Raw genomic sequence first — 27,960 nt, 5'->3', positions numbered from 1 at the left:
CCTTTCAATGCTGTGCTCTGACCTTCAGAAGAAAAAGAAATGTCTAAAAAGATATCATTCTTCAACAGACATATTTTTATTTAAATAATTTTTTATGCTTTCCTGTTGCAACTACTCAATCGTAGGGGAGTGGGAAAACGTGCCTTCAGTCTCTCCTTCCTCCCCGTATGTTTGGGAAAATATTGTTATCCTCTAAAGACATAGCTCAACAGTTAATGTATTTTGAACTCGTATGTGGTCTATTTGACCCCTCACCTGCAATGCAAAATGAAAATCTCTGATGATAGGACTTGTGGCTTTCTGTGTGTATTGGGTTGCTTCATGCACACATTCTGGGAATGCTGTTATAATGTGTTTTTTGGAAATTTGCTGTTATAATGTATTTTTGTAAATTTGCTGTGGTGCTTTCCCAGGTATTGAATGTGGTTGCACTAATGTACCAAGCCACAGTTCATGCTGGTTCTGGACCATGGAGCCCATCGGTGCACCTGAGACTAGAACTTCACCTGGAGGCCCTGAGTTTACTTTCATTTCTGGACAGGGTGATTCATTCTCAATTCTGCAGCTATTGATAAAGCATTCTGGTAAACATCTCATTTCAAATGTGTTTGGATGTCTTACTGTAACACATCCCATTTCTTTTTGCTTTAGAGAGGTTGACAGGGAGATTACGCAGAGAGACAGTCCTGCCATTTCAAATGTTTAGCCCGGAGTTTTGCACTTTGCCATATTTTTCATGGGTATACATGCACATACATGTGTTTGTGTATGTTTGTGTGTGCGTGTATGTTTGTGTGTGTGTGTGCATGCGTGAATGCATGTGCGTTTGTGTGTGTGTGTACATGCGTGAATGCGTGTGCGTTTGCAGGGTTCAGTTTCACAGAGTGTTTCTGGGACAGAGACTGGAAACGTGTCACATTTAAATCGTACCTTTCCTCAGAATGTTCCGTGGCTTTCCAGCCCTCATTTGCTAAAAAAGATTCCTGCCGTCCCCACAGAGAAGGCCTTTACAGCAGTGAGGTCACATCAGGTCCAGGCTGCGGAATGCACCGGCATTGAGGCCACCGACACATCTGTAGTCTGCGTTCTCGTCGAGATTAAACGTTTTAAAAATAAGTCACTCGTCCAACGGTAGCCCCTGGACCTCGCGGCCCCGCGCAGACCCATAATTCACATTGCTTTGGAGTTTAGAACATCCCCGCTGGAGTATTTTTACACCAGAGCATTTGTGTTGTGACATTAGAGCGATGAGGACCATGTGACAGGTAGGCCAGCCGTTCCGTTGGCGAATTAAGCCTCTTCCGCCCCGGCACAGCCACCCCCCCCCCCCCCCGTCCCTCCGATGGGCTACATTACTCAGATTAAAATCGTTTAATGCATTTTTGTTTTGTTGAATGACGTCAGGAGGCCAAAATGGACACCAACTCCCCAACCCCCCTCCTCCACCCTCTCTCCCTTCATCCCCCTATTTCCCCCTGCCGAATTAGCATGCTCTCCTTGTTGAAGAAGACCCTTCATGGAAGGGGCAGCAGCATATCTGTTCCCCTGCCCATTTTGAGCGGAGTACATTAGTCCTGTAAGTGTCGAGAGGTCTTCTTTTTCCCGTGGATTAAATGGGCCTAAAGTGCTGTGACCTTTTCATTAACCTTGGCTCCCAAACGTTTCATTTAATACAATACAAATTTCTAATCTGGGGCTCTAACGCTTCTCTGCCACAGTCTTACTGTCTCATATTGCTTTCTGTTCCCTCTCGCTATTTCACTAATTAAGCCGGGAGTGCAACCTCAAGATCTTCTATAAGCTATCATCATTTTAAATTTATTTTGATTGATTTGTGTCAGCTTTAACTATGCTTTCTGCCGGATCAATAAATAAAGATCAATACTTTAATGTTTTCTTCAGAACCTTTATTAAAAAATAGATTGGCTATAAAGAGGGCTGAATTACTGATAGCTCTGCCTACTTCCAATGCATGTCAACTGGAATCTAATTGAACAACATTGAACCATTTGAGATTAGTTTAGGGAGAGCTCGCCAGGAGTGGAGAGAAGAGGAGAAAAACCCCTCTTATTTATCAGGGGAAAAAAGAGACAGCAGAAGGAAAGACAGGCACGGACTAGGATATGCTAGAAGTACAGCCTCTCCTCTAAACAGCCCCTCCAACATTTTAAATGTATTTATTTATTTATTTATTTATTTATTTATGCCAGCAGAGTAAATTTGCGTATGTTCTGAGTTCCTATGGTAAGGATCCCTTTGCACAAATGTACGTACGCTTCTGTAGATAAATCCATCCGCAGTGTGGAATGAAGCAAGTGGAATGCCATTTCATTTGAAGTAGAGTCCTATTTTTTTGTTGAGTATCCCTTTGAAAATGAGTCATTCATTCTATCTGGTCAAGGTAAATCTTGAGGAGAGGAGTCGTTTATAGTCGTTTATACTTTCTATGGTGTCTCTGCGGCGCTATAGTCGGCCGGCGGTGTGTTACGCACAAGGACGAGGCCTAGTCTGTTTTTAAGTGGGTGGGCACGTGGCGCACCACTGAGGACCAGATCAGACAGCATAAAGCCGACTCTTCAGCCAGACACAATAGAAAGTTGAACTTGGGCACTAGCACACAAGGGTGCAGCGACGTCAGATGTGATTTAAGTTTTTATTTTTTTTTTCACCCAACCTGCATTATTGGCAGAAAACTTCTGTCTGTTGTAGCAGGGCTCTGGTCTTGGGAAGCAGTCACATGGTTAGTTGTGAGGGCGGGGGTGAGTGGCCGGGGTGAAACCTGGTGCCTCATTTATAAAATGGCCTCAAATTGTATCTTAAATAGAGGCTCAGACAGAAAACTGTGTTAATGCACTTTATAAAATTCTACTTAGGGGTAGATATGATTGCATCTCTTTGTACGTTTATACTATACCGCTGATAATGTGGACGTACTGCACGTTTGAGAGCACTTTAAGAATAATATTTAATACATAGTCCACACTTGCTTTGAACAAAAGTGTTAAAATGCAACCATATTTAGAGGAAATGGCTGTCATTGGTCACATCCTCGTGACAGGATAATTGTAAAGCATGTTCACATGAGATTTATGCATCAGATACGCCACTTTTTTCAGTCTCAGTTATTTTTATAAACACCAACTTACAGAAATGATCTTAAGATGACGTTTAATTTTAAATCCAAGAACATTTTATAAATGAGGCCCCTGAGTGAATTTCATTTCGTAATTCATTTTTCATTTCATTTTCCATTGCATTGGTCCAGTGTATCCAGTACAGTATTGTTCATCGCACTGTTCCAGCACGTCATAGCAGTGCAGATGAATGTGGTTGTTTTTCGGTTCTGCCGTGGGACATGTGTCTCTGGGAGAGCCTCCCCTCTCCCCCCCCCAACACCCCATGCTGTAGGTGGGACCCCGGATGGGCCAGGCCGGGGTGGGGCGGGGCCGAGGCCAGGGCGGAAACTCCCTACAGCTGTGGCGAGGCAGAGGGGGGCAGCTGTGGGTCCTGTTCCCAGCCGGAGCCCGGAGGGGATCGGAGGGTTAGCACAACAGGGTCCCCCGTCCCGAATCTTCCTTTAATAGCTTCAGTTTGACCCCGCCTGGTGTGCGCAGCCGTGATTAATTGCGCAGGTTCGCTGAGGATGCTGTACTGCCTGCCGTCACCACCGAGGCTCCGACTCGCCGCTGCCTCCGGTGGAAGGGAAAGGAAACACATCCAGAATCTACAGTCCCTCAGCGCCATGTCAAAACAAACAAAGCACAGGAAACCTTTTTTGTATCTGTCATTATTATTATTATTAGTATTATTATTAGTATTATTATTTTGTCCAACTGAGATAAAAATACTGTCCATGCCAATTTTGATAGTACTGAAATGCTAGTGCCAGTTATATTTCCAAATAAGCGAAGAAACCAGCAAAGCCTCTCTTTTTCTTTGGGTGTGTGTGCGTGTGCACATATACTGAATTTTTTTGAGCATTTGTGTGTGTGTGTTTTTGTGTGTCTGTGTGAATGTGCATGTGTGTGTTTGCGCGCGTGTGTGTGTACTGTGTGTGCATGTGTTTGTGTGTGTGTGCTGTGCTCCAGTGTATGCTGTGTTCCAGTGTGTGCTGTGTGTGTGTGTGCGTGTGCTGTGCTCCAGTGTGTGCTGTGTGTGTGTGTGCTGTGCTCCAGTGTGTGCTGTGTGTGTGTGTGTGTGCTGTGCTCCAGTGTGTGCTGTGTGTGTGTGTGTGTGTGTGTGTGCTGTGCTCCAGTGTGTGCTGTGTGTGTGTGCGTGTGTGCTGTGCTCCAGTGTGTGCTGTGTGTGTGTGTGTGTGTGTGTGTGCTGTGCTGTGTTCCAGTGTGTGCTGTGTGTGTGTGCGTGTGCTGTGCTCCAGTGTATGCTGTGTGTGTGTGTGTGTGTGTGCTGTGCTCCAGTGTGTGCTGTGTGTGTGTGTGTGTGCTGTGCTCCAGTGTGTGCTGTGTGTGTGTGTGTGTGTGCTGTGCTCCAGTGTGTGCTGTGTGTGTGTGCGTGTGCTGTGCTCCAGTGTGTGCTGATTGATTTCCAGAGAGAGGAGTTCTGGCTGCTGTGGTCAATAAGCAGATGACAGACACATGGCCTGAGATGGCACAGATGCATTAATCTGTCTGCTGTCCAGAAATTAGACAGGTTAAGCACACTGACCCCACAGCAGCGGCAGGAACACTCACATTTTACTCCATGATTAAATCGCTTGTGTTTTATTTAGTTTTTTTACAAGGTTTTATCCTTTATGAAAGTACACAGAGCACCTGTTTTCCAGTGATTGAGAAAGACTGCATTTTCAATACAGTGAAAGGGTGATTAGGGCATTTTAACTGACCCAAAAATACAGTTTTTACCATCCTGGATTCCGCCCATTTGAGAGGAATTGTTTTCCCTGTGTCTTGACGAGGGAAGTCTCCCTAGTCAGGTCATCCCTCTGTTGTTAAAAAGAGAGAGAGATGTTTTTCTTCCCTCATGAACTCTCAATGTTTCTCTTCCCTCTCTGTAGCCTCAGGCTAACACCTTTTTTAGGAATAAAACTGCCCTTTCTGGATAAAGATGGCAAACTGTCTGAGTGCAGACAGGAACTGAAGACTTTCAGCAGGGCATTATCTCTCTGCATTCTCTGTCACACTATTCTTTGTAGATAGAGTATATATTTTACAGCTATGTTCATGCCTTGTTAGTCTTTTCATTTCTCCTAATTTGGGACACCCGGCCATTTTTGGTGGCCTGTCCTATCGTTGCTCCTGCAATCAACCTATGAGTGGAATCAACAAACTCTTTTTTGTGTTTAGCTTTATTAGTACATGATAAACTATAGCGATGCTAAATACAGATCTGTCCCACCATTGTCTCACCCCATCCTTGCAGTCTCATCTGCATCTCTGCCCCCCCCCCCCCCCCCCACACACACACACACGACATATTTAACAATAGTGTATATCTGGGAGTTCATAAAAATATTCTTTCACCACCAAAAATTTGTACTCCATATAGCAAAATAAACAAGAGGTATTTTTGTGGAATTGTACCACGTCATTCTACTATCAATATCAGCGACTAAATATGGAATAAATATACAATTTTGCCATTGGTTTTACATGTCAAGATGTCCCTTTTAAGATTTAGTGGTCATTTATTGTAAACTGACAGCAGAGCTAATCCGGGCAGGTCTCAGGTTGCGGTTTCACTATGTCAACCTGAGGTGCTATTTACTAGCCATAACGACGCTGACCACCTTGGACATTAATAATGCTTTGATTCTTCTATTCTTCTGCCTTCCAAAACCTAAACATTCATTCCCATGCATTCTTGTCCCAACTCTTAACATTAACACAGAGGCAGAAACAGATACCTCTTGTGAGTTTTTATTCATTTATAATGGGAAAGTGAGAATGACTGTGACTGTTAGCCAGAAGCAAACTGAAGAAAATCCGTGTACGGCTTATTGTGTCCCCCGGCAACATGCTGTTGTAAACTGTTGGTTCTGACAGCAGACAGCTCAGCCAAACCGGTACTGTCAGATTGGTCAGTAAAGTGGTGAGACCAACATGTATGTTTAAATAAGAATAGATTTGTGTACTGCCTGAAGACCTGATTTCGGTGTCAATTGGAGGTTTCACTGTCAAACGAACCTTCGTGGCCATTTTGAACCGGGGTGCCTGAGAGTCCATCACAGAGTATCGCTGTAAGTCCTGACCACCCCCTCCCCCTCATGACCATGGCCAGAACTGAACCAGTTCAGCCGTGGAGTAAGCAGACTTGAGGGGCTGACTTTAGTGCATTTTGTTGTAATCATGTCCCAGTTGCCTTGTCAGAAATCAATTCGAGTTCAGAGCCAGCTAGCACACGGAGGTCAAGGCTTCTTCTGCCTAAATATTTTATCTGCAGTACACGTCTGGAGCTTTTAAAGATGTGTGCTGGCCTGTTTTCCCATTTCCCCACAGCTCGGACGTGATTGGCTCTGTCTCTTCGCCCAGGTCAAGGCTGGGTTAAAATCAATTATAATCAATTATTAAGAGTCCTGTGTATCTCTCTAAACTAAAAAAAGACACCGAGTTCCACTTTATTTTATTTATTTTCATTACTTTTCCGCACGCTACAGATAACATCCTCCCCCTGAAAGATGAAAGAAAAGATTCAAGATTATTTTTGCCTTTTCATGCAGCAAGTTAAATGTGACCAAAATATCAATGCATTCGATCATTCTGGTGGACATACCATGTAGACTTTGCCCTGGGGTTATTCAGATTGTGTTCTAATATCTCTGATGAAGGTGTGAACTTTGCTCACCTCTGTTTACCTCTGTGGATTATCAAATACTGATGTGCACAGCCTGCTTTGGGCACTGACGGCCTGGTTTTAGACAGTACAAGTTTATGGATGCGGCTGCTACCTGGCTGACCTCTTCTCTCCTTGTTGGCACAGCTGGTGTCCTATTGTACCTGTGCCTGCAACTTGCGGAGAGTGGGACTCGCATACAGCCAATAAACGAACCAGCATCTGCACCAGCAAGATCTCTTTTATTCTCCACTTCCTGTCTGTGTGTATTTATATCATTTTAATATCTTTTTTCATAGTCGGAGAGAGCGCGAGAGAGAGAGAGAGAGAGAGAGAGTGCGAAAGACAGAGAGGGAACAACAGGGGCGCTCTCTCACTCTGTGTATGTGTGTGTGCGTCTCTGTGTGTGTGGGTGTGTGTAAGACAGAGAGAGAGAGAGAGAGAGAGAAACAGAGAGAGGCATGCGCTCTAAAACAATCAGATTAAGCAGTGACACTCTGCAACCCCAAAGGATAAGTTATTTTCTAGTTTTACTGAAGTACTTGAGGGAGTACAGTTAAGTGATTTAATTAAAAACACAAACTCAGCACAGTGGCTCCCGAGGGGCCCGGGGAGCCAGGTTCGTCAAGCGGCCGTACCCGAGCCGTGGAGAGGTGCGCCGCCGTGACTCCGCCCCCTCGCTTATTTACACAGCACCAACAGGGAGGGGGCGGAAGTGGGGCGGAAGGGGGGGGGTGGGCTTTCTTTGAAAAACAATGAGAGTAACTTTCATTCTGCCCATGCCTGTTGCCTTTAATTGTGATACTCGGCACCAGGTAATTACAACCAATTAGAGAGAGAAATGCAACAAAAAACGCTTACTGTATTGTGCTACTGTATTGATTAAAATTGAATTGCCATTTTTAACCATATGGGTTTTTATACTTATTTCGACACAAAATAAGCTTAAGGGCCAAAAAAAGGTTTTCATTATTTTGTCAATGGATTTTATTTATTTATTTATTTTAACTTATCTTTCATTGGACGAGAGCCATTCCCAAAGACACACAGCCAAAGCCTCTGTGTCCTCTCCTGAAGCAGTCCTTTGAGTCGGTGATGAGCTTTGCAGTGTGCGGCCACGCTGTCCTCCAGTTAAAAACATAAGTGGGGTGGCCCAGGTGGTCTCTGATACCCAATCGATGGGCCAATCTTAAGCGTGATCAGAGTAGAGATGAGCGTGGCCTACACCCCAGCCTTGCCCTCTCTCTCTCTCTCTCTCTCTCTCTCTCTCTCTCTCTCTCTCTCTCTCTCTCTCTCCACGGCGACTGTGGTCAACCGGCCCGCGGACAGACTGGAAGGCGTCGCGTCTGATGCGCATGATGTTCCACCCCGATGAGCAATCTGGCAAATCAAAAGCTGGTTTTCCCAATCAATAGCTCTTCATTATAAGAGCCCTCCCAGACTGTGCCCAGGTCCCCAGGTCCCCAGCGGCCTGCAGTCACATGCCCATTTGGGTAAAGCTCGCTCAGGTGGACCCTAAGACTTCTCCACAACACTGTCATTACTATTAATTTGTGAAAACAATGACAAATGGAAACAACACTCCTGGCATATATAAGCATATAAACATATAAGCACATATTTATTTCCAGTATAATATATTGTGAGACATGAACGTGCCTATAATGCATTTGCCTATTTATTGGGAAGTGCTGCAATAGCTTTTTAAAACAACAATGTTTCAGTATGTTTGTATTAAGTTCCATTTCTGTAATGGTCATCTGTTCTGGATGTTTTCATTTATACAAACAGTATATACTTCGCAAGTCGCAAGAAAGCTAAATTAATTCGCTAGATGGCTAGCTATCCAGCTAAGCATGGAATAGCTACAATGCAATGTACATATATCATATATTACACTCGGGCTGTTAATACACTGTCTTTCGCTATGGTAACTATGACCAGATTATGTTATGGTGCTGAAACCTGTGTCACAGAACACATTTAGCAATACATCAATCTTTTGAGAAAAATAAACAATAATAAAAAACCAAGACTCAAAAGAGAGAATTGCTCCAAATGCTGCGCCTAAAATGAAATGGAGAAAAGCTAAAAGCAGATTAAACTGTAGAGAGCAGTAATGAAGAGGTCTGGTGTGATCCAGCCGAAGAGGACGGCTGTTCGGGGGATTAGTCAGTCCGCTGCTATGATAGAGGAACAGTGAATTAATCTGAAATCTCGCCGATTAAACGAATCCCCAGAGGTTGGTTAATTAACCTAATAAAAATACTAATAGAACCATTTCCAAAGGTAAATTTAATTTACTTGTCAGCATTGTATATCAATAGGAATAAGGACCACAGGCACTTAGCTGTCTCCGTCAGTGTCCTCGCTAGGAAATAATAAATAACAGCCTTTTACGTCTTCATTAGATTATGCTTCCTGTCACTCGCCGCCGTTTAAATTATAATACTGTAAAGAGAGACAAGTCGAAATTGGCCTGACCGGAGATTAGTGCGGTGTTTGTGAAAGGGGGTCCGTTCGCTTTTCCACACACGTCTTCTCCCTCTCCTGACCCACTAATAGAGGAAATATCATTTTAATAAATTAGGCTTGATTAAGAAGATTGAGCCCCCTTTTTATTTTAATAGAGGTTTAAACAAATGCAGTTCATATGGAATAATCATAAAAACTTACTGACAGGAACTTTTCCCTATCGTTTACAGCAATGTTCTACAAGAGCCATTAAGCCTTTCTCATTATTGCCCTCCCAACGGCTGTGTAATGACCCGCAATCATTTGTAAGTGAATAACTATTAAAAGCATTGCCAGCTCAGAGAATGCTTTTAAAGTCAAATTAAAACACATGGGAGGTAGTCTCTCCTCTGCTTATTAAGGACGTATAGGCCCTCCTAGCCTTTTTTTCTCTTTTTTTAACTGCCAAAGATCTGTCATTATCAGAGGATTTTACCGGTGCTTGTGCATGGGAATGGCTGCATTTGTTTTCTGACGGTGCGGCTGAAAGCGGGCGCGTTTGTCCTTTTTATTTCATCTGTTTTTTTTTTCGTGTCTTTGGCTTCCATTAAGATATCCGTGTCTGCGGTGTTTTAGGAACGGCAGACGTGACTATGAACCTGACAATAGGCACGTATGTCAAGTTGTTCAGGGGCTGACATGCAGGAAAGGGTCCGATTTAGGGTTTTTCAAACCAGTGGCTGCTTTGCGAATTTTTAATTCCTCCCACACGTTAATAAACTGAACTTTTCAGACCACAGGGGTGACTTTTGAGTGTCTTCTCTGGATCATATCTTTTTTTCCCCTCTCCACTACCACAGCTTCTAAAAACCTATAATAATAAAAGTGAACCTGATAATAGGCAATCGCCATCACCGTACATGGTCTGATGAAGCATTTTTAAACCCTAACATTTTAAGTGCCATCCATTGGAGGCCTTAATGCAGCTGCCTCATCCCACTGCTTTCTCTTCTGGTTTCAGTCAAAGATGAATATTCTGCCTTTCTATACAGGCATGAGAGCAAAGATATGCCATGCCTTCAGCCTGCACTGTGAAAATGTGTAACAATGCAACTCAATGCCAAAGTATTTGTAGTAGAACCTGTGCTAATTAATATTATAAAATAGACAGATAGAGGCTGTTGCTTTATCAAGCATACACACACAGAACACATCAGATATCATCAGAATACTGTGATATACTGCAACTAGCATACAGAATAAATGAAAGTGAAGTGGCGTATGTCCTTTTTAATTGCATAATGAATATTTTCTAATTTTTTTTTCTTAACTGAATTTTTTTTTTTTACAAATGCGAACATCATTCAGTATTACATATGTTAATGAAATACTGCACCCACACACACACACGCACACACACACACACACAGACACAGATATACTTTATTGCAGAAAAAACAGGGTAAATGAAAACAATAGGAGTAGATAGCCTGACTTATGTTCAAGAGCTGCATACAGTTGGGTATTTTAATTTTAACAATGTGAAAATAAATAATCAAGTTAGCAGCTAATAAACCAGGTTTGTGATAATGCAATGATAAATACCAATAGAAATTTAGATTAATGAATTACCAACAGCGTGGGATACAGCAATGCATCATCTGTGTCCCTTGGGTGCCAGTGAAAGGGGGAGGAGACTCCTGATGTTAGTTCAGCCTTTAACCAATCAGCTTACAGTATTTATGGCGGTTCTGGGAGGCATACAGGAGAAAGGGAGCTCTGAGACCCATCAAACAAGCGGATTTCTAACAGTTCGGACAAGCGAACATATGGCAGCACAAACTGTGCAGAGCTTTGTTTTGTCGTTCCTTTATCTGTTGATCGTTTACAGTAAATCATAACATTTTCTTGAAGTTAAAGAATGTTATAACTATCTACATTAGAATTATCTACATTACTACAAATTAGAACTATCTTGTGGGTGCTTGTAGGTTTATTTAAGAGTACTGGTAAAATTTTGTGTGGCGAGCAAGACTGGAAAAAGGTTTGTGAATATTACTTAGTCTAGGAGTCATTTTTTAAGAGTTAAGTTTACATTTACAGCTAAATCATTTAATAATGTCGAACTTTTCATAAGGTGTTCCTGTATTTTTTTTAATTATTATTTTTTTTAACCTCATGCTTGCAATATTTACATATATAAACAAAAATACTTCAAAAATTAAATTGTAACTCTCCAGCTGTGTGCTGCTAATATAAATTAGCGATGGACAAGCCTCCTCCAAGTAATTAATAAATGCAATTTATAAGGAATGTTAACTAACAATTTAATGCTTTGTGGGCAGCAGCCAAACTGATTAAATAATAATTAGAGCATATTCCTAGGGAAAGGGGATTGGAAGCAGCGATGGCAGGAAGACGTGCTGGAGCGGGCTGGTGTTACAGATATTACATGAAAGCGTGCCGTATCCTCTCCTGCACCGGCTCGCTCTGGCAGTGATCACAGTCGGCACGGTTACAGAGAGCCGGAACGACGAGCCCAAACGCGGCCGCGGAGGTACAGCAGAGTCTGACAAACGGCCCCGGAAACACAAACAAGGGGGACCGCGCGCGCCGCGGCGTGGAAAAGGGCCCGTTCGCCTTTGAGTACGAACTGAGCACGTGCAGCTCGCCTGCCTTTGAAGCCCACTACATTAAACCTTTGTTTGTCAGGAGTTGGGAGGGAAAAGAGGTACTTATGCAAACAAATATAGCTTCGAAAATGTTTTTTTTTTCTTTTTCTTTTTTTGTTGCCTCTCTCATTGAAGAATATATATATATTTTTTTAAATCATATTTATAACTGAATAGAGCTATGCTTCCCCTCTTAAAACCTGCATTATTAAATGCCATTTTACAGAAAGTGAAACTGTTTTTTTTTTACATTCCGTCTAGAATCACCATGATCAGTATATATGCATTTTTTTTATTAGTAGCAGTTTTAACCAAGTGTGGGGAGGTCATGTTACCAATTATCAAGCTAATGCCTCTGTGCGGATGGAGCGCTGAGAAGCCTGATTCTGTTGTGATCTTGCGCCACGGAGATCACAGCGATAAATACAGACAGCTCAGACTATGTGGAGGGACTCTGGCTCACGTGGACCGGATGCTCTAGAAAACACACATGAAAGTACTGACGTTCATCAGAGCCAGAGTCTGGGGCCACAAAAATGCTCTTGTGGCCCCAAACTTCTCAAACATAAATCACACCCAGCACTTTACAGCTGAATGAATGAACTCGCTTGCTGAGACCAGTCCATCAAAAAAAAAACAAAAAAAAAAACAAAGATGACATCACATCCATGGTGTGGCTGGATGAAACTTTCTGTTACGTCATGTGCCTCTACAGGGATGGCTGTGGACCTAAATGACTGCATAGAGTGTTTATGCCAACGGCCATCTCTGTTCATCGACTATCAAAATAATTACCCTAACCACCATCAAACTCTCACTGGGCAAAAACCATATTTTTTTCCCTCAACATTTTAAAGGTCGTGACAATGGATTGCATATGTACCTTCTGCCAGCATCATGTGCCCTAATTGACCGTTGGTTAGTGTTATAGGGGCCTACCTCAGGATACAATCAAAACTGTAAAGCCATTTTAAGGAGGGTGCTATTCTATCAAAAATAAACAGACAGAAAAACACACCTGTATTAATCTGACACTGTTTTACAAAACAGTGTCAGTGTTCTTTCCTTAAGATAGCTTGATACATTCAGTTGACAACATCTTAGCCTGCAATACTTTTCTTTCATTCCAAAATAATGGAAGTCATTTCTCATAATGTCTTGTTTCTGTAAGGGATATCCAGTTTAAGGCCAAATTTCAAATGCAAGCTATACTGTATATACCAGTTACATGTTAAAATGTGTATGTGAATTTTTTTTTTAAAACACACTGATTTTTGGAATATGTATGATATTATATTTTGAAGGGTCATCTTTACTGGGGAATGCAGAAATCTGCAGGCTACTTAAGTTTAAACAGACGCAGTAAAACAGCAGCTGTATGCATTCCAATCCAATTTAAATTCATAGCGCAAACACGACATGGGCTGCGTGCTGAAAGCGGGAGGACGCTATACGGCAGCTACGTTTGGGGAATAAAACCTGCGGGCTCTTAAGTGTGAGCAGAGGCAGTATAATGGACTGGGGGCGTGGGTGTGCATGGGGCTTGCAGTAAAACAGACCGGTGTGGTTGAAGCCGTTGGGCTAGGGGCAAGACTCACTGAGACCATGCCCCACACCCGCACCTCGGAACCTCACAGTCCGCCAGAGTCGCCCCCATCTTTCTCTCCCGTCTAATTGAGATTTGTCATTGAGGCTTTTCCGATAGGCCGCGCGTTGATGGGTGGGAGAGGAGAGAGGAGGAAGAGTTGGCAGGGGGAAGGGGGGGGGGAGAGTGGTGGGGTGTAAAATCCTTCCCAGGCTGCCTCACCGTAGGCCGTGTGGCTTTCACGCGTCCCGCGGGAGGGAGGAGAGCCGGCGCCGGGCGGCTCGGAGCCCTGGGAGAGCCACAGGCACCCCGAAGCCGCGCGCCGCGCGTTGGTTTTAATTCGGTCCTGGCGGAGAGGCCTTTTATCTCCTCCGCGCTGGAAGACACGGCGCCGTGTTTGTGTCCTCCTCCGCTTGGCACCGTGGGACAGCGGCCCTCTGGGGAGGCCGGCGTCGAGGGCGGTGTTCACCGGGGGAGCCAGGGCCCCGCGGGCCGCCTCAGAACCCCCATCGCCATGCCGACCCACCTCCCCGACTCCTCCCTGGCACGGAGTTGTGTCCGAGTGCGTTTCCTAGCTCTCTCTCACAACCCCAGAAAAATAAATGCAAAAAAAGAAGAAACTTGAAAGAAAGGTGAATTTTCCACAGGAACTAGTACAAGTGGCACAGAGAGAGTGCCCTTCAAGATGGTGACGCCTTCCTGTCTCTCGATTGGCTTGTTCCTGAAACTGATTTCTTTCTGCATGAGATCCCAGAGATTCTGACAGCCAATCCAGACAGTCGGTCCCTGCCCCTTCATCTGTTTACCTGACTGTCTGAATGATGCCAAACAACTGCCGTCCTGTTTAAATTTAGACTCTGTTACAACAAAGGGACATTCTCTACAGTGTGAAGTTTTATTTGTGATTATTGTGATCTCACTTGGAAAGGTCTTATTATGATATGTGGCCTCTGTCCTGTTCCACTCATTAAGAGAACAGAGTGCATGATTTCCTCCTAAAACAGCAGGGGGTCAATATTTTATATGATAATCATGCTATGAACGCTTGGCAATAATTCTGAAGCTGTTTTTTATCATCATGATTGTAACTGTTTTGATTATGATTATCATCTGTAGCAGTAGCAGCAGTAGCCACAACAATAGTAGTAGTATTGGGATAGCATATATAGTAGTAGTAGATGCAGTGCTGGAAAGGTTACATGCAGTCGTAAAGAAACGATAAACAAAGGAAAAAGATTGTTCTTTGTGAATTACCATATGAAAAAGCAGAGCAGAAAATAGCATACGGTATTTTCAGCAGTTATGAGCCAGAGCCGATGTTGTTCTGAAACTGCATCCAGGCTGGTATGTAAATGCATATTCAGTATAACACAAACCCACATTTCCCTTCTCTCCAGAGCGCTGCGACTGCTCTCGCTACTCCTAAATTTGCCATCAGCACAGAGAGGAACCCTGTCGTGGTTCATTTGAAGGGAATGACAGTGTTTGTGCTGTTCTGGGCTCAGGTAGGGAGGAGAGCGAACGCGCTGTCTGGCTGTTTGTTCGTCTGTCTGGCTGTCTGTCTGTCTGTCTGGCTGGCTGCAGAGTTCCTCTTCCTTCCCTGCTGCAGAGAAGCACAACTCTGACCCCTGGCTTACTCAGCCGAAGTCCTGCTGTGAATTCTATCTAACCAGGAAAACAACTGGAAATTGTTATGCAAATGAATATGGGGCTGGGTGCTTGCTGTTATAGTTGCGCATGTGTTTTCCTGTGTGTGTGTGTGTGTGTGTGTGTTCCCACTTGCCTGTGTGCACGCATGCGTGTGCGTGTGCGCCTGCATGTGTGTGGGTGTCTTAGCGGCTCCATGAATTTTCAGTCTTGTGTATCTGTTAGCAACGAAAAGGCCAGGGAATCCGGGAGGATATTCTTGAGAAATCAGTGTCATTGTGTTTTTTTCTTCTTCTTTTTTTTCAGATAAACCGCAGCGCTTTCCAGAAATGATTCGGTACAGCAGCCCATATCATTGGGCGCTCGCATTATATGCGTTCATTTAGCGCGGGAAATAATAACTCCGTGTGATAGCAGGACTCCCCTCCAGCTCTTACACAACATCAGTGATTCAGCTAAAACATAAAAATAACAACAAAGCGTGTTTTTTCCTCCCCTAATGTCGGGGCCTGGTAGACCCCCATAGTCAGGCACGTGCTGCTCGGCGGAGGTAGCCTGGCTCTGCCTAATGAAAGCCCCGCACACTGTGGGATTAAATAATGGCGGCGGCAGTAAAGAAGCCGAGCTGTAATGGCGGTAACACGCAGGTCAGTCACAGTTTAATTGTCATTGCAGTTCATCGCGGGCGTATCAATCCCACGCTGCTTAGCTGAGCAGAAAACAGGGCCGCTGAGTGCCTGTCGAAGCCGCCGCGCTCCCCCCGGCCCGCCTCCTGACCGCGCCCCCTCCTCGACCCATCTCCTGACCGCGCGTCCCCGTCAGGCCCGCTGAGGGGGGGGCGGGGGGAGGGTGGGCGTGGCCTCAACGTTCAGGCGCCCGTCATGGCGCCCTTCTCATCGCTGGCAGCAGCGCCCGCCACGGGATTCTCCGCTTACATCAAACACGTGCACCACTCTTTTCTCTTCCTCATGTGTAGTTATAAATGCACTCTTGCACTCTTCTTCAGTGCTTGGCCCCATAATAATAATAATAATAATAATTACACAAACTGGTTTTCGCAAGATATTCAGAATACTGGCAATGAACATACACCTGAAAGGTAACTTTCTTGCCAATGCCGATGCTTTTCTGTGAGCTATTTAGCCAGTCGTCCTCACCAAAACTTTTTACCTCTTTTTTTTTTTTTAATCAGAGGCACGACGTCCATTAATATGAAACAAAACTGTCCCAGTTAAGTTTTGGTAAAGAACATTTTCACTGATAAGCTACAGACATACAGTTGGCTTCTCTCCTCAGGTCAAGAGTAACTTACTCTCTCCATTGTGAAATCCCCAGCCAGGCTGTACTGCAGTGAAGTGGGCGACTTAATCCCCTGCTAATTACAATATCATTTTCTGCTGCTGAGAGCCTGAGATGTTCACACAGGGTCTGTTTCCCTCTCAGGACAATTATGTTCTCTGGGCCCAGCACAGATGGAGGTAGGGAGTGAAAGAGAAGGAAAAAAAAAGTGAGAGAATATGCCACATACCTCCAGAACGAGATGCGTAATGAGAACCCTGGTTAGGCCCATGATTGGAAATTTGATCAGCTCATTTTTATTTGCATACCTTTTCACGCAATGAAAAAAAGTTAACATCCAGTTAAGTATTAAGATGTCCCCTGCAAACATGCATTTTCATCCAAAAAAACAAACAAAATAAAAAAACAAACCCTCTTGCCCTCCATAAACATGCTGAACAGCATTTAAGGGACTCTTTTGTTTTCGGAGTTTAATGTGACAGGGGCCACGCCCTGTACCACCATAGAGCGTAGAGCGTAGAGCGCAGAGTCTAATGTAAGACCTCCCACGAAACCGCTGGGCATACTTCACACGGACGCCGAGGCGTGCTGACGGGGGACGGACAGACCGGGGCGCCCGTCTGTGGCGTTAGTCTCTCACCGCTGGTTTCCCGGTCGGAGGGAGCGGCGGCGGCGGGCGGACCGGCAGGCCGAGCCGAGCCGAGCCGAGCGGCTCTCCCGAACGCGCCGCCGCGGATATTAATCCCGCCGCCGTACCGCGCTTACAGAGAAAGAAAAAAAAACTCATTATTGGCCTCATTGAATATGCTTCTCGCATCGGCTGCTTGCAGCCAGCCGCACGCGGTAACAGCGCGGGGGAAAAAAAGAGAGAGAGAAAAAAGGTTATGGCAGCGCGCGCATGTCCCTGGCAGCGCGGGGCAGCCGGCAGAGGCCGGCCAGGAGGTTTATGGCGCTGTAATTGGTAGTTAGTGTGATATTTGTAAGACAAATAGAGCAATCCCCGAGCCGCTCCCCCGGTTCTCCGCGCTCCGGTCTTTACGGCCACCAAAGGGCCTCATTAGAGCCGCGCCTGGGCCCCTCATCCGCGCGGAGACCGGCCCGGCCCCGCCCCGCGCCCGGGACAGGAAGTCCTGCGCGCCGTTAAGCTGACACCGCTGATAGATGGCGCGCTGCCGGACCACTCCGGAAATTTACAAAGAGGAGCGGGCGATTTGGGAGCGGGAGGAAGCCTTCCTTGAAGTAGGTCCTCATTACATATCTTAGGCAGGGCACCACCTTATGTTTTATTTAGAGCGCCATTTTAATACTTCGGTTTCTCGCCCACGAATCCTTCCTTTGGCCTTTCAACACATTCTCTGGTTCAAATCACCACAGGAGCAATTCAAACACATAATTATTCCAGGTTATTATTATTATTATTATTATTATTACTATTATTATTATTTTGGAGCAGCACTTTTACAACTGTTATGGTAATAGTGAATGTAACTGTTATTGTCATTATGCTATACACACTCTAATAATGCATCTTGCTTGAATGATTGTAATGGTTGCCATTAAAATCTACTTTACAACACACCACACAAATAATTCACCCCCCCATCCCCCACCCCCCCTCATTTGGGAGATTCTATCAAGCCTCTGGAAGGGAACAGCTCCATCTGACCGCTGGTGTCCTCAGGGTAGGGCTTTGATGGAGAGCCCCCTCCCTCTCTCCATCTCTCTACCTTCCTCTTTCTCTGACTCTACCCCTCTCTCTCCTGCTCTCCCTCACCCCCTGTCCCTCTCTCCTTCTCTCCCTCACCCCCTCTACCCCTCCCTCTCCCATTCTCTCTTCCTCTTTCCTCCTCCTCCTCTCTCCTCTCTCCCTCTCTCTCCCTCCTCCTCTCTCTCTCTCTCTCTCTCTCTCTTCAGGGCACGGCGTCATAACACACACACTTCCTCCGCCAGGCTGCTCGTCCGCTCTAATAAAGAGCGGCTCGTTTCTGTCACTCATCTCCCCCCGCCCACCACCCCCCGGTCCGGCGCCTGAATGCCAGGATGTGTCGGTGCAGTGGCCAGCCAGGGGGGCCACATTTAGCTGCTCGGGCACAGCCCCCCATGCCCCGTATGGAGAGAGCCACAGCGCATTCTCTTCAGGAAGGAACACTGGAGAAAGCAGTACAGACTCTGCATGGGGTGTCAGGTCATTTCAGTATTATTCTCAACACTGTAACTTAACTAAATAATAATACAAAAAATAATAATAACACAGCTTAATTTCCATCAATAATAAAGGGCAGAACATTTCAAGGTATTATTTTGAGGTAATATTTTAGTTTAAAAATGAATACTTAATTTTGAAAAAGGGAAAACAAAATTATAAAACGTTGATTTTGTTTGTAAGATTAGCGGCAATTGTCCCCACACTCATTCTGGTGTCCCTCCTGAACGGGGATGCAAGTGGCGGTGTGGATTACCGCTAAAAATCCTAGCACGTGCTGAGCCGAGCTCAAACACAATCGCAACTCTTAAAGGGGGAAAAAAAAAAACAGCAGGCAAAGAAAGAGGATCGAAGAGACTGTATCTCTGACCATTCCGTACTCTCAAAGAAAATAAATACACCCTCCCGTTCTCCACGGCAATTAGCGCCAATACAAATATACTGGAGTGGAACAATGGGCCCTTTAAAAAACAGAAAGAAGAAGCAGTAAATAGTATAAAACAAATAATGGTTATTTTGACAGTGACGGTCCACCCTTGGCCCTTCCTGGGCTTGCAGAGAAAAGGGAAATCATTCGCACGTCCTTCTCTTCCCTGACAAAAATATTCATTAAGAGCGTTTCGCTGCACGGCCCTTTTTAATATCTCTCTAGCATTCAGCCCGCTGAAGAAGCTTCCTGGAGACGCGCAGGCATTGTGTAATTATCCCCGGGCTCCCCGCTGCTCTCTGCATATCCCACAGTGGAAAGAGAGAGCCGCACGCACGTGTCTCGCAAACCCCCCGCCACCCCCCCGCCACCCCCCTCCACCCCCAGCCGCCATCTCCGCCATGCCCATTGCCCCCCCCCCCCCTCCCCTCCCCTCCCCCCCCACCCCCTTTGAGGCAGAGGAAGAGGAGCCTTCTCTTCATTACAAACACACCTGATCCAGCTTGAAAGATTTAGCTGTTATTATCGCCCCCCCCCCCCACACCCCCCCACTTCCTCACCGAACCCCCCAACCCCCATCTGTATTTCCCCCCCTCCCCCGGGTTATGTTTTTATACCCAGTGTCTCGCTTTCTTAAACAGTGATTTTTTTTTTTTTGTCGACAGTTTCTCTTTTTTTTTATACTTTTCTGTGAAGGAATGATAATTGTTAACAAATGCAAAGAGTATTCTGTGAGCAAAATATGGAAGGGAACCATTCTGTGACAAAAGTTTGTCAGTCAAGGCAGGCCCTGGGGTTTTCTGTGTTGGTCGGTCCCACATTTTATTACCTGTCTAATTTCCTCCAGAAAGTGCATTTCGTCCGTTTACTCGATGGTAAATGCATGAGTTCTCTTTCTGTGGCAGGAGTAGAAACTTACAGTAGTTCATCACATGCTTACATTTCACAGCAGAGCACATCCTCTGAAATTTATTTGATAAAATAAACAGCTGCTGGCAACTGGCAGGTAAAGGGAACTCTTCATTCATGTCATTATATCATATTACAGTACATCTGCAAAACATTGAGTCACAACCAGACACGAGTGAAGATAGTTTGATATTTGAGCAGAAACAGAACAATCTTTTTGTTTGAAATGAACCCAAATGCAATCCAATGAAACGGCTGAATGTTTGTCATCATCAATGCTTTATTTATTTATTTATTGCTGTAATCAGTCCATAAACGATATTTTTGTTGTGTTTTTTAAGGATTATTTATTTATTTTTGATTAGACGATTAGCTTCTTTTCTATTCTTTTTTTTTCTTTTCTTCTATTCAAGGTCCCCAACGCTCCCCTAAAATTCATATTCATCGTACACTGTGTCGCCTTTCAGTCTGACGTCTGCCGCGCGGGGCTCCTAGCGTTCATTACGTGCCCGTCTGTGTGGCAGGGCGGTAATTAGGGTGCCACGCGGCGGCGCGGGGCCGACCGAGGGTGCCACTCCGGCTCGCCCAGACACGGGCACTTTATTAAGAGTCAGCGACAGATCACAACTGCTAAACGACCCGCCAAGGTCAGGATCAAGGGCACCGCGTGTAATTAGTATGCTCTTCAGCCGGAGAGGCCATTGTTCCAGCACAATCAAATTAGACCCTCCAGTGAAGGCTGAGCTCTGTGACCTTAGTGACTAGTTGGCTTTCTTGTGACAGAATGGTAGGGGAACAATATGATGTGCGCGCTGTTCTCTAAAGGGACATCTTCTCTTCTCAACTTCCTATTCTCAATATTGCATCAAGGGTTTTTTCCCCCGCTCTCTTGTTATGGTGGATGAGACGTGCAATTAAAATGTTTTTTTTTTTTTTTCCCTCTCTTGCATTCTGCCTTTTGCCCAGTCTTTAATGGAGTGAGATCAATGTGCATTGTTTGAGAAAGACAGGCTAAAGACGCTAATCGTAGCTGGACATCCAGCAGTAACTGTTCTACTTGCCTGCAGCTGTACCCACTCCCACCCAGCCTCCACTGAAGGCGACAGACTTCTATAGCAAGACTCCAAATTTGGTCAAAGAACAATAGGGGAAGAATGTAACAGGGAGAGCACGGCCTGTTTTCCACTGAGGGGGTGGAAAAGTCAAGAAAAATGCACCAGCCCGCTTGTTTGGTCATTTGCTCCTGTCTTGTTGTTTCTTCCATTTGAACCCACACAGGTTGGAACACTTTTGTAAATGTTAGATCCTAGTGCTGGGAGGCACCATAAAATTTGGAGAGACTCCAAAGTAAGCCCTTAAGTGGGTTCAGTGATATTCACCAGAGTGGCCTTTGCTTTATTCTGACCTGGGAAGAGGATACAAAAATACATTTTAGTCGAAAGGAACATGGGAATGATAGAAAAGGACCTTTTTTAAAAATCCACTGATGCAAAGGTTCCTACAAGTCCTACCAGTTTCTTGCAGAAAAAAAGGATTGAAATGTAGTGCCTTAAAACACACACATGTACACACACACATTTAATGTTCTGAGTCCATTGCTAAGACAAAAAAATATTAATTAATTTGATGGTTGTTAGCTTGCTAATAGGTCACTCTTAACTAGATAGCTCCTATTTTCCTCATACATTTTCCCTTTCACAGATTATGTTGGATATGGATGGTTCAAGACAAGAGGAGGCTATATATAGCTAAATGTTTTTTTAATAAAAACTGTACCACACGGTCTCACCAAACTGTATTGCTTTTCAGTCCGTGAGTGGTGTGTTACTTTATAATTAAAGCATTCTAACAAAACAGGCCTTTTATTTTTATTCATTTATTTGTTCACATTTATACAGTTTTCTCAGGCTATATATTCGTCGATAGCTGCAATCCATACCATATGTATATTTTTCAGTACTTGGATTTTCCCTGCTTATTACTTAAGTAATAATGATAACCTTAATGAAATAGCTGGCACTGTGAAAAGTTAGAATAACAGGTTTTTCTGCAGTCCTTAATTCTTAGTCAGCCCCAATAATCAACATGCTGTAGGTTTAGTAGCATCAAGTGCATTGAGGAAAGCATCTAGTCTTTTAAGCTTCCCAAAATATCAGGTCCTTCCATACGCTGTCCATAGACAATCTTTTATAACATGGCATAATCAACACAACAAATACATAACAGTTTAAGCAATAAAAAAAGTATCAGTGGCTTTTAAACATCATATACAATCACTTGAGACATTCTCTTAAAGGGGTTTGCATTCTCGGTTATGTCAATTGTTTATTTTTCATGGTTAGTTGTCCGTTTCCCTGTTAGAGTGTGTTGGTGGTCTTGATGCACTGACCTCTCCACCTGGCCGTTGGCTGACCCCCCTCCCCCCCCGCCTCCCCCCCCGGTACACCGAATGTGATCCTCATCAGTCCCTGAATCATGGCGGGCTCCTCTGCTAACGCACAGTAGCGCTGAGTAGCAGCGTTCGCGCAGTGATGGATGATAACCTGGTGACCATGGCGACGGTCTCATCCGGCGGGCGCTTCTTTACCTGTTCCCCAGTACCGAGGCACGCAAGGGATTAAACACACCCCTCGCCACGAAACGAGACCACGAGGAAACTCACCCCACCCCCTCACCACCAGCACCGCCCATACGCAAGCAAACCTGGCGCCCCCACACATCTTCACTGGGGTACATCTCCCATAACGGCCAGACACCCGCCCTCTCCCCAACCCCCCTCCCCCCCCCCCCCCCCCCCCCCCCCCCCCCCCCCCCCCCCCCCCCGATTTAAAATGCCCCCACCCAAGCATCCCAGCCATTAATTCCTTCCCTCGCAGTGAGCTGCATTTGTCTGATTTAACAAGATAAGATTTTGAGAGCTGATGTAGGCTGTTGTTAATGCACCATGGGGCTCACAATGCCGTCCTCATTGGACTTCTGAGGACGCATAAATCAGGTACTCCGCAAAAAAAAAAATGGAAAAGAAAATTAGATATGCAGCATCCCGATTTTACAGTCCCAACCTCAGAAATTGAAATAGCCGAGATTAATGTATCATATCTTATACACTGTCCAACTGAATCAACTCTAATATATTGAGCAGATTTGCGGAACAGGACTTTATCTAAGAAGTGCCGGGAAGCGGGGACTGACCCCAGGATTTGATGCAGCTGGAGACGTTCCTGTGGTAGCGAGCCACCCGAACGCCTTTAAACAAAACAAATCCGAGTCTGTGGAGCTCTAATCTGGACCATTACAGATGTGCTGCGCGCAGTTTCTGAGGCATTTATCTGTACTTTGTGATAAATTCAAAAGCCTAAAAAAAGAAGAGTCCACTTGTTATCGTGCACTCACCCATAAAGGGAAAAAAATATAAGTTAGCCTTGAGTTTGTGGCATAATACACACTACAATATATTTCCTCTGTATCTTCACTTTCCTTCATGTTTAATGTTCACTTCAGCTGCATTTATACTTAGCATTTTCTTATTCTAATACCAAACATGATCTTCTCCACTTTACTAGCCCATAATTTATTTCCCTCTGTGATTCTCTTATTCTATTAAACTACTGCTTTAAAGTCCCAGTTCTGGCTCTGGTTCTGAAGCCTGTGGTGACATTTACATAAAATGGAAGCTACTGCAGCTTGCTGTGAAGGCCCAGTTCTGGCTCTGAAACCTGTGCTTCTGTTTAAATCAGGAGCTACTGCAGGTTGCTCTGAATACCCAGTTCTGGTTCTGAAACCTGTATTTCCTCTTTTCCCTACAGTGCATCCCTGTGAGTTTGGAGGGGGTTCTGCCCAGTGAGAGAGGTCCAGCCCTGCCGGGTCACCTGTGTTTTTCAGCTAACTCTACCCCTGTTGATCCAGCCAGCAGCCAGCCAGCGGCTAATGGGTCACCCATCCAGAAACAGTAAGAAAGGCAACGTCATTCCGCTTTCTACTGCTCTGTGATTGTACACTGAGAAAATGCGACTGCTGGTGCTTCAAAAAAAAAAAAAAAAAGAGTAGAAACTAAGCATCCCTTAAGACATGACTTAATTCAACAGGCCACTTGTCACATCAGCAAAACCGCCAGCTCCTGCTACACGCCGACATTCCATTAAGACACGGCACTGATTGGCCAGATTCCTGCTTGTGATGAACTCTTCCTTATTCAAAACCAAATGAAACGTATGTACTGAATCTATGGGCTTCGTGGGAAATGTAGTGTTACAAGTAGCACTCATCGTACATTCAACTTGTTATTGGTGCAATATTCATACAGAGCTTTCAGAATTTTTTAAAATAGTATCATTATTGTTATTGCAAATACACATATTTGAACAAATTCTTACTCATTTTTCTCCCCTGGATTTTCATCGCCTATTTCAACTGGAAGTTGAGTATCTCAGATGAGTAAAATACCAAGCAAATAACTTCCATTGTTTCAGTTCCTAATCTGTTAGCATAGAACAGTGGGGTGTCTAAAATGTATAATACGGATTGTAATAAAATTATTATTATTATTATTATTATTATTACTATTGTTGAGAAGGAGAATAAGAAATGCAGTGTTGGAGAGTAGGTAATATATGAATAAATAAGCTAATAACAATATCAGCAATGCGTTTTTAAATATATATTTCCCTTGTCTGTCGGACACATATGCTTATGGGACAAAGCTGTTTCACATCTATCGGTAAAATGAACCAGGGTCTGAAAGAAGATGGGTCCCTTCCCGTGGACGCATTACCCCGTGGCTGTGAGGACTCCACCCCCGCACCCCCCCGCACCCCCCCCTCCCCCCCCATTCCTCTGAGCTTTCGTCTGCATTAGGAAAACAGCAGGAAACAGTTGATTCTCATTTTCTGTTGCGAGGCATTACCATGATGTCTTAACACTTGTAAATGAACACTCCTCCTCCTCTAATCTGTCACTTTAATGCACTATAGATTTTATTTCATCCGCTGTAGCGTCGCATTCTCAATAATAATAATCAACTGCCGCTGTTGTTCTCTCGCAGAAATTAAATCTAGCCGCTGAGTGCAGAACTAATAAAAGATGTTGCTCGAGGAAATAAAAAAATAAATATGATGAATCGCGAGGGCCGGGATTTGTATTCAGATGTGAAAGACAATTACACAAGGAGTTTGAATTTATCAGGCCCTCGCGTTCTCAACAGCTTAATAATGGGTGTGCTCGGGGCCCTCCCGAGCCGCCCGCGCGCGCGTGTGGGCGGCCGTCCCGCCGCTGCGCTCAGACGGGGGGGGGGGGGGGGGACCGGCGCGGGGCTCCTCGCCGCGGAGCGCGTCGTTTAGGCGCTCAGCCGCGCGGGCAGGGATCCCATTCATTAAACATTAGCGCGCAGATATACGCACCGTCGCCCCGGCCCGCGCGAAAGCGCGGCGAATACGAGGGACGCGGCGAAACAACTTACCCGAATGCGGGGGGGGGGGGGAGAAATGTGGCTTTCGCAACGTGTCGCCTTTCCGGTATTTATGTATACTGGGGGATGGGGGGGGCAGGGGGGCACGCTACTTAAATTCTGGCTCTTGTTAAAACAGGAAATTGTTGGACTGCTTCGTGCCAGGTCCAGCTCCAGTCTCCGTTCTACTGTGTGCAACGTTATTGGGATTGGGATCATTTTTGAATGTGGCTTATTTTCTCTTTTTTTCTCATGTAATATATAAATGGGTTATCATTTTGAATGTCGGTGCAGAAGTAGAGTTTGAATGCGTTTCCTTGATTGAAAAGCTCGCTCCGCACCACACCGCTGTACAGGGGGAAATGAGGGAGGCGTATTTCTGTGTTATTATTTTGCACGTCGGTTCCTCAAACGACGATGCTGGGAAAACAAAGGCGCGTGAGAAATTGGGTCTTTTTTTTCCCGACGGGCCGCGCGGACGCCGACGCCGCCGGGCTCCGATCAGCTCCGCCCCTTCCGTCGCCGGCGGCGAGTTCGTTTCGGCGAGCCGCCGCTCGGAGTCGTGGGCGCGGAATCCACCGGCCCCGGCACGTCTCCCGAAACCGGGAAAATGGAAATGAGCGAAACGACGAGGGGAGCAGGCGGGCGAGACGCGCCTCTGTTTACCGGCCGTTCACACTGAGACCCAATTCCCTAAAACTAAACGCTGCGATACCGCGCTCAACATCGCTTCTGGAAATACTGTATGTGTTAAAGGAAGGCACGTTTGAGTAGAGGGAAAGGAAAAGCTCTCCTGCTCCTCCTTTATAAGCACGGTTACTTCCTTTTTGTGTGCGTGCGTGCGTGTGTGTGTGTGTGCGTGTATGGGTGTGTACGTGTGTGTACGTGTGTGTGTGTGTGTGCGTGTATGGGTGTGTACGTGTGTGTACGTGTGTGTGTGCGTGTATGGGTGTGTGCGTGCGTGCGTGTGTGTGTGTGTGTGTGTGTGCGCATGTATGTGTGTGTGTGTGTGTATGTGTGCGTGTATGCATGTGTATGTGTGTGAGTGTGTGTGTGTGTGCGTGTGTACGTGTGTGTGTGTGTATCTGTGTGTGTGTGTGCGTGGATGCATGTGTACGTGTGTGTGTGTGAGTGTGTGAGTGTGTGTGTGTGTGCGTGTGTACGTGAGTGTGTGTGCACGTGAGTGTGTGTGTGTGTGTGCGTGGATGCATGTGTACGTGTGTGAGTGTGTGTGTGTGCGTGCGTGTGTGTGTGTACGTGTGTGAGTGTGAGTGTGTGTGTGTGTGCGTGCGTGCATGTGTACGTGTGTGTGTGAGTGTGAGTGTGTGTGCATGTTCACCACGGGCTTGCTAATATGATTTCCGTCAGTTTTCTGCGGTGTTTGTGAGCGTTCCTTTATCAGGCTGTTTTTATGGAAATGGTAAGCCTGCATATTCCGACCTTTTTGAAGCTGAAACCTACTTGATGGCGATTGTGTGTTATGACACGTGTGGGCTGTTCTCAGCAGCCCCTGACGCAAGCGTGTCACAACATTCAATTAACTGGATTAGATCGTTTATTTTTATGCATAAATAGAGATTTTCTTTAAAAAAATACAGCAAGACAAATCCTGCTCACCACCAGGAAACGGCTATGTTTTTTAGATTTGTGTGTGCGTGCATATGAGTGAGTGTGTGTGTGTGTGTGTGTGTGTGTTTGTCAGCCTCCATGGGGGAATGCACGTGCACAATTTGTATTTGAGTGTATGCGCATGCATATGCTTGTATGTGTCTGTGCATTTGTATGTATGTGTGTGAGAGAATGTGCTGGAGAATCTGTGTGTCTGTGCATGTGTGCGTGGTTTTAGGAAGCGCATGTATTAGCATGTATACAGTATGCGCTGTTGTTGGGTGAGGCAGAAAGTGTAAAGAAAGACAAGATGACTAGAGAGAGAGATAGAAAGAGAGAGAGGGAGAGAGAGAGAGAGAGGGGTAGAAAGAGAGGGAGAGAGAGAGAGAGAGGGAGAGAGAGAGAGAGAGAGAGAGAGAGAGAGAGAGAGAGAGAGAGATAGCGCTCACCAGGACAGTGCTGCAGTGATCAGTGTGTGGGCTGGACGGCTCTTCTCTGTGTTCTTGGACAAATGGGTCCCAGTGCTGCTCACACTTGACCAGTAGGCCCCGCACGTGTGCGCCTCGTGTCATCGCCAACTCCTCTCCCCCCCGCCTGACAGCTGCAGACACCCGCGGCCGTGGCCTCCCCCCCCGAGACCAGGGGCTAGGCGCTAACGCACCAGCGGATTCCTGTCTCCCCACCACTCAAAGCCGAGATGGGGAAGGGTCCGGACGCTCTGCTGGGAGCCGAGGCCGGTCGCTGGGCCCCCCCCCCCCGTCAGGCCATCCGCGAAGGAACCTCCTTGACCTCCTCAAACTGCCTCTCAGAGCAGAGGAGATCGCCACTGCTCCTCTATTCCTCCCCTTGTAATTAATCGGCTTCTCTTTCATCACAGCTGCTGCTTCTCCTCCTCTGAGAGCAGCTCATGGCCCTGGTCCCTGT

General features: G+C 45.5%; 1 long non-coding RNA gene across 6 annotated transcripts in view; it reads left to right on the top strand.

Annotated features, from left to right (window-relative positions):
• The window catches only part of LOC118217603, a 203,420-nt gene that overhangs the window by 90,725 nt on the left and 84,735 nt on the right, over positions 1 to 27,960 (top strand). For all 6 annotated transcript variants that reach the window (XR_004763234.1, XR_004763235.1, XR_004763233.1 and 3 more), the window contains exon 4: positions 23,792 to 23,934. This is a non-coding gene — a long non-coding RNA (uncharacterized LOC118217603). The remainder of the gene's footprint in view (positions 1 to 23,791; positions 23,935 to 27,960) is intronic.

This window comes from Anguilla anguilla, chromosome 18 (genome assembly GCF_013347855.1).
Source record: "Anguilla anguilla isolate fAngAng1 chromosome 18, fAngAng1.pri, whole genome shotgun sequence".
NCBI classification, from domain to species: domain Eukaryota; kingdom Metazoa; phylum Chordata; class Actinopteri; order Anguilliformes; family Anguillidae; genus Anguilla; species Anguilla anguilla.
The sequence above is the reverse complement of the archived record's forward strand: the minus strand, read 5'-3'. Positions and strand labels throughout refer to the sequence as shown.